The following is an 11,996-nucleotide window of genomic DNA, read 5'->3' as shown; positions in this document are numbered from 1 at the left end:
AGGCTGCTCCTTACAATGGCCCAATGTCGAGTCTGACCCTGAGAATCCAACCCTGAATATAATTGAATCAATTATAACGGTCCTATTAAAATCTTAATTGCACGTTATGTATAATCGACTAGTTCTCAAAATTCACTAGCAACACAAAATTAACCAGAAGGGGTCTATAATAAAATTCGAGAGTAGGGGAGACATGACACAGCCACCCATCCCCTGCAAATTTGATTTGCCCGCCTAGGGCCGGGGTAGGTAGATGAACGGATGGGTAGGGGAGAGATCTCCCCTACTCCTGCGAACGAGCTTGTCCGCCCCGGTTGGTGTCGGGTAGCTAGTGGATCGGGAGGGTAGGGGAGACAGCAGCCCCGGGTTCCAGCGCGCGTAGCGGGCGCCTACAAGCTCGTTTTTTAAATAACAGTCAGTGGGCGTGACATATCTCCATAGACACCAACAAGATACCATTTGGAAAACGGTAGAAAAATCTGCATTTTCTATCTAAGTGACATAATGACTGGTTTATGACATGAGTTGACATCAGTATCATGCGATGTCAAATTTATACAATGAAGTCAGTTGGGTGAAAGAACTGTGCAGCTGAAGAGCTTACGACATAAATGCTCAAAATAATATGTAAAGAACACACGCGAGGGATGACTGCCTTTGGACAGAGCCCATGAGAATCCAAGCTGGATGTCAGAGGTGGGTCATTTATTAAAAGTGAATCCTCCAATTAACTCTATATTATTTAGAAGAATATCAGAAGACGAACTAAGAATGAGAGTTCTCAAGTCAGCTGCTAAGGGCAAAGAAGAAAAGCACAAGATATACAAATAGAAAAAAAAAAAAAAAAGATGTATCAACTTGAACTTCGCAGCTTCTATGTTTTGTTTGTTTGTTTGGTGTTTTTACGTTGCATGGAACCAGTGGCTATTCAGCAACGGGAACAACGGCTTTACGTGACATCCGAACCACGTCGAGAGTGAAGTTCTATCACCAGAAATACACAACTCTCACCCCTCAATGGAATGCCCGAGAATCGAACTCGCGGCCACCGAGGTGGTACGCCAACACCATACCGACCACGCCACTGAGGCGCTTCACACCTTCTATGAATTGTCTAAAGAACGGGAAATCTCAGTATTTCTGCAGTGGAACCCGAAAGGTAGTGACAGATACTCAATTCCAAGGAACAAACGATCAAAGTATGAACCGGAAAAGTGACAATATTTACAGCCAGTGGTGGATATGACGACATTGCATTTCCGGCTACCTTAGTCTTCAAAGGAAAATTTAACAAAACAAGGGATTTGTGAACTCCGATAAGTAGTTAGGTTTTGCAAATGTTACAAATGTTACTTCAAAGGAAAAGGGATATTCTACCGAGGTTGATAACAAGACTACCATCACGGGCCGAGTCCCGCCGAATCTCGGAAACAGACAGACAGACCAGCACTACTTGGACGACGATCGCGTCTCAGGTGGGATGAAGCATCCTTCGATTAGCATATATACTATCCTCTGCAAATTACCATTGCTCAGCCTTTGTGGTGGATCGAACTATCTGGCCTCTCTGTTTAATACTATGTATTTTTTCTGTTAACTTTTAAATGAAGAATAAAAGACACCCTCCATTACATACAGCTAAACATACAAACATCTATCTATCTATCCATACTAGTCGTACGATAAGCGAACTTTGGCAGTTTTGCGTCTTGGGTGAAAAACCGTAAGGGTGAGCACCTTCACCCCACAGATTAACATATGTGTGTGTGTATGTGTATAAATAAATAAATAAATAAATAAATAAATAAATAAATAAATAAATATATATATATATATATATATATATATATATATATATATTGTATACCGTACATACAATCGAAGATGTACGTAACATCAAGTACACTATAACATCACTTGTTCAAGTTCAGTGTTCCTTGAATAGCAATAAATTTTAGTCAAAAATTAGGTAGAGGCAAAGTTCGGATCTCTTTTTCCCCGCCTTAAGGTCTTTCATTAACTTACAAAATGGAAACAGGGAAATATTCAGAGCAATGAATGAGATTCAGTTCAATTATACGTTGCATCAAAACTGTTGAAAACGAACGCCTACACCAAGATTAGCGTGATTACGATATAGAAATTAATTCTACACGGTCACCAATTAACAATTAATTGTAGTTTTCATGACAAAAAATATATCTCTCCTTTTTTATTTCAAAAAATTAAAAAAATTACTTCAAAACAATCATCTTGTGCTAATTTTACACTGACCGATCAAAGGAAAAAATAAAGCAAACAAATTGCGCAGTAGTCAGTGTTAAAAAAGAATATATAAAACATATATATATATATATATATATATATATATATATATATATATATATATATATATGAATGGTAAAAATGTTCTGTTACAACAGAATTCCATCTGGTAAAAAGGAACCCATAAAAACGCCAAAATATAGAAAGTAAGTACTATATTCCAGAGACTGATATCTCTCTCTACCTGAAGAGAGAGACAGCAATCTCTGAAATATAATACATACTTTCTATATTTTGGCGTTTTTGCATGGGCTTCCATTTAGTTAATAATATATAATATATTATTATATATTATATATATATATATATATCTATAAATATATAAATTAAAGACATTAATCAATTTTCCAACAGCTGGCCGCACCTGAGAATGTTTCACACTTCCGGCTCTTGGTAAACCTTTTGGGATGAGATTGCTGCCCCCCACCAGGTCCTCTTCTTCATCATGGTTGCGGGGACACATAATTCTCTGTCAGGTCACAAGAGAAACATATGGGGTCTTTTATTTTATCAAAACTTTTCCTACAGAGTTCAGGCTTCTTGTTTGTGAAACAGACCCAAGACCCCTGGCGTCGGTAGAGCGGCTTTACCTCTCTCTCTCTCTCTCTCTCTCGTCTCTCTCTCTCTCAAAACAAGTGTTTATAGTTTTATTTATGTACATACTGTATATTCACACATATGATAACGGTGTGTTTATTAAGATATATGTGTATCAATTAATTATACAATTATATATATATATATATATATATATATTATATATATATATATATAATATATATATATATATATACTGTTTTTCATTGTTCTGATCAGTCTTGCCTATAGTAAAGGGTCGTTAAGACAAAAAGATCTGAGGCAGTTCTCGTTTTGTTTCATTTTCCTCCGCGGCATTACCTTTATCTACACATAGCATCACGTTTTATATATTTCGTAATCAAGTTATTTATCTATCATATATATATATATATATATATATATATATATATATATATATATATATATATATATATATAGTAGTCTTGAGGAGAGACTTTCATAGGGACAAATACACCGAAGCAAGAGAAGAAATGGTAGATGCCACCTGACAATAATGTTTTGGAAAAAAAAAAAAAAAATCTCTGCAGCGAAGAAATAAAACTGGATATTTCTCATCTGCTTTCGAAGAAGCACACAAACACTTGCAATTCCAGCGAGAGAGGAAATTGAAATGGCCACAGCGCTGTGAAAAACACGGGTTTTTCTTCCAGGTATCTGATCATTTATTCCCATGTTTACACGGACGTGTAGGTTATAAACGCTTTTATAAAAAGATTATCAGCCATATTAATCCTGAAGTTTCCGTATCTGTTATGCTTCAGTTCAATGACGATCAGCGCACCCAGCATATCGGAAATTCATAACTCGTGTTTATTTGCATAAAATAAAAAACGATAGTAATTAACTCGCTTTCCTGTTTTACATCAAATCTCCACTGTACACAATATTTACAAACTGTAAAATCCGTTTTCGTTACACATCAAATAACTTCCCTAATACGCAAGATGCCAGCCTGTCCGATCACAGGTATAAAATAATTTATTCCTCTGAAACGAACTACCTAAATTGTTGATATGATTTCCGTCACCCGATCTGACAAGTCGCAAGAGATTGAGCTACACCTTAACACAGATACTTCTGAACAGAAAACGGGAGCCAGCATGATTTCATAGTGATGGGAAATATAAACTATTTCCGAGATCTATTTTCATTATTGCTGGTCTACTTCCGGTCGCATAAAAAATTTTCGCTCTCTCTCTCTCTCTCTCTCTCTCTCTAAATAGTTACCTATCAAAGTTCTTGCATACAAACTAAACAAAGTGAATGTAAAATTTATATAAAGGAGTTATTTATTATTACCTCATCTTCTCATTTCAAAATCCACACTAAATCTCTCTCTCTCTCTCTCTCTCTCAAACAGCAACTAAACACAGCTATACAGTCAATCTCTTGGAATTACATGTCAGTTACGTCCTAACATTTTCCTTTAAAACTATAATATATATGGATGGATATATGTGTGCATGTACAAACATTACATATACGTGTATATATATATATATATATATATATATATATAAATATATATATATATATATATATATAAAGTATATAGTATATATATATATATATATATATATATATATATCTATATATATAATATATATAGATATATATATATATCATATAGGAGGACGGAGCAGAAGCATGAGCAAGCAACCCCAATCAACTTTCCAGCGGGCGCTTCCAGGCACAGGCGAAAATGCCATTCAACTGAGAGTCCAGAGAAGCCCAAAATGCCGTTTTTTTAAGAGGCTTTGCAGGATCCAAAGGCTTGCCACATCCTATAGCAACATAAAAGGCAGAGAGGGAGAGAGAAGGGGGTTGGCGAGGGAGGGAGGGAGGGGAGGGAGAAGGAAGGAAGGGAGACTGTAACCCAAGGGAGGGAACTCAAGCTCGTCGCTTCTGCACGGTTAGCTTCCTGTAACTTCCAAAAGGATACAAGTGCACCGGCCGGGAACTTCAAATGCCGCGCTCTTTCCTGTGATGGGATGTTCCAGCGCTCGCTTTCGGGTGGGGTTGGGGGCGGGAGTTGTAACAGAGCAAACTGGAATTCATGTTTTCTCTCCCACATTCATACTCCAACTGCTGAGTCGTGGATGAAACTCCCCCTGTGCGAGGGAGCCGTTCTCCTCCTCGAAGTGTCGTCACGCACTCGATATACTAAGGTCCTGCCTCTCCGGGGAACTACTTCTCTTCTACCCCATGGATCCTGAGCTTCCAAGGCATCTTCCCCTTCCTTCTTCCTGACACATCTGAATTGCTATGTGTCCTTTCTCCAAACTCCTGCCCTCTGTTCCTTACACACACACAGACGAACACGCACACACACACATATTATATACACACATATAACTTGACATGCTACTCAAGTCAGTAATCCCCTCGCTATGTAAACTCACCATTCCGTCCCAAGTCTTGTCAAACTACAATTAAATATCTACATGATACCGGATTTGTGATCGATAAATCATCAGTGAACAGTACAATTTCTGCAAGTGTAAATAAAAATAAAATAAAAGCCATTTCTGAAAGTGTAACTTAAAATTAAAGCAATTTGCTGGAAAGCAAATATAGTAAATGCAATTTCTGAAAATAAAAGCAATTTCTGAAAGTGTAAGTAAAAGCAAAAGCAATTTGCTGGCAAGTGTAAATAAAAACAAAAGCCATTTCTGAAAGCGTAAATGAATATAAAAGCAATTTCTTAAAAGTGTTAATAAAAACAAAAGCCATTTCTGAGAGTAAATAAAAACAAGAGCCATTTCTGAAAGTGTAAATAAAAACAAAAGCAATTTTCTGGAAAGTGTAAATGAAAATAAAGGCAATTTGCTGATGTTGCAAAATTTACAGGTAATACAATATGCATGAATTCCTAATTAACGGTTACACTGGAAACCCTGTTGAATTTTAATTTCTGGGAGATGACCCACATACACACACACACACACATACACACAGTATTTAGCAACAAGGGTCTAAATCATAATTATTTCTATGCATTTAAGAATAAAAATTGCTTATTATAGTACTTATATGTATCATGTTTCTAAACTATCAGGAAAAAACGAGAAAAGACCAATAAAAAAAGAACTCGTTCAAATCCTACTGCGGATCGGATGTCAAAAATACCCACCCCTAGTGCCGTCAGCGTACCTCATGCGGTGCACTGTAGGTATTACTTAAGGCTGTATGCAGCGTCCCTTCTGCCCCCTAGCTGCACCCCCTTCCATTCGTTTTACTGTACCTCCATTCATATTCCCTGTCTTTCATCTTACATTCCATTCTTTCAAACAATTGTTTCATGGTGCAACTGCTTTGAGGTTTTCCTCCTGTGACACCTTTCAAAACTATTCACTGTCCATTTCCGTTTCAGCGCTGAATGACCTCACGGGTCCAAGCGCTCGGCCTTTGGCCTAAATTCTATAATCATATTCTATTCTAAACTATCCACATAATATGGGATGTGGAGGTATTTTCCTAAAGCAAACCCACTTTACGACGATATATATTCAATGGAAATCAAGCAATATGACAACAAACATTTGCTGTTTGCATTTATACGACATATCCGATTCCTAAAATTCTAAATAAATGTGCCCCGGAATCGGTACCATCATGAATAAATATTTACGGCATCGTATTTCCTCTTTTTTAATAAGACGAAACCCGGAAAATGTGGACGAAATGATTGGCTGATCCATCACGACGCTGGCGTCCACTGACGGTCGTATATTTGAAATTCACAGCGTAAAACATATTGATTCATTCATCTACATATTAGCATAAATAAGTACGCGATTTTTCGCTTCCAACAGAAATTCATTCATTTATAAATATAAAAATGTTTAGACACGTTATTTTTCAATGTAGTAGTAGGCTCAGTCGCGTATTAATATATGCAGAGAGAGAGAGAGAGAGAGAGAGAGAGAGAGAGAGAGAGAGAGAGAGGAGGAGCGAGAGAGATGAGTTGAGTGGGGGGGGGGGGGGGGGTCCCCTGGGGGGGGAGGTGGGCCGGTAGTGGAAATTTGTCACTAACCATGTTCGATCTGAAAAAAAATGGCATGGCACTATTTTTACTCCAAATGATTTGAATGAATTCCTACATAACTAATAAAGCAGAATAAATCGAGCCATATCACTGATGATGCTCGCGTTCTCTCTCTCTCTCTCTCTCCTCTCTGCAAGCGCAGTTACGACCATTCATATATTCCAACCATTCCGGATTTACAGAGAACTCGTCCTCCTCACTTCGGTATTTAGAAAGGTACAATACTGCGATGACAACTTCCCTGTCGTACACCGGTTTCTAGGGCTTTTGCGATCTTAAGAAAAATGACAGAATGAAACACGTAACATAATGTGGTACGAAAACACAGTCTCCCAGAGGATGTCGGGCAATTGGAACTTGAGAAGTTCAGGTGAAAATGCAATACATTAATCCCTTGATATACTATTCTTCTTGCATTTTATTATATTTTTTTATCTATTTATTTATTTATTAGTTTATCATCTATTTAAATAACTTGGATCTCTTCTGTCTGTATTTACTTTAATTCCTTTTACTTCTTCCTAACGAACACCATATTCTTTGGAAGCTTGAATTTCAAGTCAATGGCTCCTGAGGGCTTGTTCCATATGAAAAGGTTTCACCTACTGAATAATATAATAATAATAATAATAATAATAATAATAATAATAAAACACAAAGGGAAGAGGCTGCTAACCTCATACTGACCGCATCCCCAGCCCCACCCAGCCCTGACCTCCACCCCCACCCACAGACGACTAACCACCACCAGCTACTCAAGACAAGAGGGAGACACGAGGGGCACTTCACTTATTTTTTTTTTTTTCTTCTTTTTTTCCAGAAGACTCAACCAAACGGTTCCCCGTCTCTGACCACAATTAGTATCCTTATATAACTGTCGAGGCAATTTCGAGCGTTGAATTTCCCACAAGACATCCTCCGGGCTGCTCTAGGAGCAAGAGCCCGTGCTGGCATAAGGCCAGCTTAATATTAAACAACAAATTTGAGTCTCACGCAGCTGCCTTTATCAGGCAAAATCGACGCGTTTCCGGATGTTATTAAACGATAAACATGTCTTTGGTGTCATCCTTTGAAGCAAGCTTTTTGTTAAAAGTCTCTGCTTTCAGTATCATACAATAATAATAATAATAATAATAATAATAATAATAATAATAATAATAATAATAATAATAATAATAATACTCCAAATAGAAATGAAACCTTCAATTGTGTATTTGTTACTAATATAAATAATAATAGTACCCCACGGTGAAACGAAACCCTCATTTGTACTTGTTAAATAATAATAATAATAATAATAATAATATAATAATAATAATAATAATAATAATAATAACAAAGTCTACTCAGCTGTAAATGAGTACTATCCCTGATGGGGTAGGGTCCAGCTATGGGTTAAATAGCAAAAACTCAGCAATGATGGAAAGAAATTTGAAGGAATAAACGACACGACGTAAATGGAACCTCTGGCAACAGAGAGCTTCGTCCGGCAACCAGGTATTCAACCCAATTGAAGGGGAAGACGGAAGGTCAGGTACTTGGAGGTCGTCATCCAGCAACAATGATCACCACGACAGTAATCAACAGCCTGAGATTGGAGCTACAGAAGAAAAAAGGAAGAAATGGACAAGAGAAAGAAAACTAAGGAAATTATGGAGATGCTACATCAGAAGCAACCCGACGGAGAGAGGAAAATAAAGTAAGAAGAGTTGGTCACATCTGGAATGAGAGGAATAACACCCCCCAAAAGAGCAGATGAGGCTGGCAGACCAAGTAAGGAACATAAAGAAAAAAGAACTGGCTCTCCCCAACAGAAAGAGAAGAACTGGAAAGGGCAATAAATGTCACACGACAAACGAATTACACGAACGGACGAACTGAGAGACGATGCCACAGAAGACGACAGGGAGGATGAGGTATCAAACAACGACACACGAAGAAACACCGACGAAGTAACAGAGAGGACGGAATGGGTAGAAAAGATTAGATGGATGGAGCCAGATACAGAGAGAACAAAGATCCCCTCCATGAAAGCCTACAACACCAAGAAATTAAGGGCGGGAGAAAACAAGTGAGGGTCAATGAAATAATGGGGGGGGGCATACTTACACCACCACCAGTATCACAGAAAAAAAAAAAACAAATAACTTGACATATGCAGGAGCAAGATTAGTAGCAGAACTGATGGGATTCGAACACCAACACCACCAGCACAACCAACATGAAACCAAAACAGCAACCACCTTGGAAAAGGCGCCTGGAAAAGCAAATCTATGGTGATGAGATCTGACTTGAGTAAAACTGAAAGAGATGGCAGAAAAAAGGCTAAGAAGCAAGAAAACAAGGGAGGAACTCAACGAGAAATACAAAGTACAAGAGAGGGGACTAAACAACACAATAGAAGATGTAAAACAGAGGCTTAATTAAAGGCCAAAGCACATAAGATCCAACAAAAACCCGGTACACGAACACAAAGGAACTGGGAAATAAAGGATACCAACAGAACAAACTATTTCGGAACCAACCAGAAAAGACTATACAGCCAACTAAGAGGGGAAGACAACCACCAAGAAATCCCTGAAGCCAAACCAAGTAAGAGACTCTGGGAAAACATCTGGAGCAATCCGGTATCACACAACAAACATGCAACATGGCTCCAGGAAGTCAAGGAAGAAGAACAGGGAGAATAAAACAAAGATTCACAGAGATCACGACAGACACAGTCAGACACCAAACTAAAAGAAAAAATGCCCCAAACTGGAAAGCCCATGGGGTCCCGATGAAGTCCATGGATATACTGGCTCAAAAACTTCAAGGCCCTTATACACCCACGAATAGCAGAACAACTCCAGCATTGTATCTCAAATCACCATGCACCAAAATGGATGACCACAGGAAGAACATCCTTAGTACAAAAAGACAAAAGTAAGGGAAATATAGCCAGTAACTACAGGCCTATCACCTGCCTACCAATAATGTGGAAGTTACTAAAACAGGTATCATCAGTGAAAGGCTATACAACTACCTAGAGGATACAAACACCATCCCCCCACCAACAGAAAGGCTGCAGAGGAAGAAATGTAGGGGCACAAAAGACCAGCTCCTGATAGACAAAATGGTAATGAAGAAACAGTAGGAAAACAAAAGGAGACCAAACCTAAGCATGGCATGGATAGACTATAAGAAAGCCTTCGACATGATACCACACACATGGCTAATAGAATGCCTGGAAAATATATGGGGCAGAGACACCACCATCAGCTTCCTCAAAAAATACATAAAATGCGCAACTGGAATTACAATACTTACAAAGCTCTGGAATAAGACTAGCAGAGGTTAATATCAGGAGAGGGATCTTCCAGGGCGACTCACTGTCCCACTACTCTTCGTAGTAGCCATGATTCCCATGACAAAAGTACTACAGAAGATGGATGCTGGGTACCAACTCAAGAAAAAGAGGCAACAGAATCAACCATCTGATGTTCATGGACGACATCAAGCTGTAGGTAAGAGCATCAAGGAAATAGATACCCTAATCCAGACTGTAAGGATTGTATCTGGGGACATCAGGATGGAGTTTTGGAATAGAAAAATGCGCCTTAGTCAAAACATTCAAAAGGCAAAGTAACAAACGAGAAACTGAAGGGATAAAGCTACCAGATGGGAGCAAACATCAAACACATAGATGAGACTGGATACAAATACCTGGGAATAATGGAAGGAGGGGATATAAAAACACCAAGAGATGAAGGACACGATCAGGAAAGAATATATGCAGACTCAAGGCGATACTCAAGTCCAAATAACTCAAACTCCGGAAATATGATAAAGCCATAAACACCATGGGCAGTGCCAGTAATAATCAGATACAGCGCAGGAATAGTGGAATGGACGAAGACAGAACTCCGCAGCATAGATCAAAAAACCAGGAAACATATGACAATACACAAAGCACTACACCAAGAGCAAATACGGACAGACTATACATAACACGAAAGGAAGGAGGGAAGAGGGGACTACTAAGTATAGAGGACTGCGTCAACATCGAAAACAGAGCATTGGGCAATATCTGAAAACCAGTGAAGAGAGTGGCTAAAGAGTGCATGGGAAGAAGGACTAATAAAAAGTAGACGAAGACCCAGAAATATACAAAGACAGGAGAATGACAGACAGAACAGAGGACTGGCACAGCAAACCAATGCACGGGACAATATATGAGACAGACTAAAGAAACTAGCCAGCGATGACACATGGCAATGGCTACAGAGGGGAGAGCTAAAGAAGGAAACTGAAGGAATGATAACAGCGGCACAAGATCAGGCCCTAAGAACCAGATATGCTTCAAAGAACGATAGACGGAAATAAACATCTCTCCCATATGTGGAAGTGCAATACGAAAAATGAAACCATAAACCACATAGCAAGCGAATGCCCGGCACTTGCACAGAACCAGTACAAAAAGAGGCATGATTTCAGTGGCAAAAGCCCTCCACTGGAGCCTGTGCAAGAAACAACATCAGCTACCTTGCAGTAATAAGTGGTACGAGCACCAACCTGAGGGAGTGATAGAAAACGATCAGGCAAAGATCCTCTGGGACTATGGTATCAGGACGGATAGGGTGATACGTGCAAACAGACCAGACGTGACGTTAATTGACAAAGTCAAAGAAGAAAGTATCACTCATTGATGTCGCAATACCATGGGACACCAGAGTTGAAGAGAAAGAGAGGGGAAAAAAAAAAAAATGGATAAGTATCAAGATCTGAAAATAGAAATAAGAAGGATAGGGATATGCCAGTGGAAATCGTACCCATAATCATAGGAGCCACTAGGCACGATCCAAGATCCCTGAAAAGGAATCTAGAAAAACTAGAGGCTGAAGTAGCTCCAGTACTCATGCAGAAGAGTGTGATCCTAGAAACGGCACACATAGTAAGGAGAGTGATGGACTCCTAAGGAGGCAGGATGCAACCACCCCGGACCCCACACTATAAATACCACCCAGTCGAATTGGAGGACTGT

This window comes from Macrobrachium nipponense, chromosome 8 (assembly GCF_015104395.2).
Source record: "Macrobrachium nipponense isolate FS-2020 chromosome 8, ASM1510439v2, whole genome shotgun sequence".
In the NCBI taxonomy this organism is placed as follows: domain Eukaryota; kingdom Metazoa; phylum Arthropoda; class Malacostraca; order Decapoda; family Palaemonidae; genus Macrobrachium; species Macrobrachium nipponense.
Note: the sequence above shows the minus strand (reverse complement) of the source record.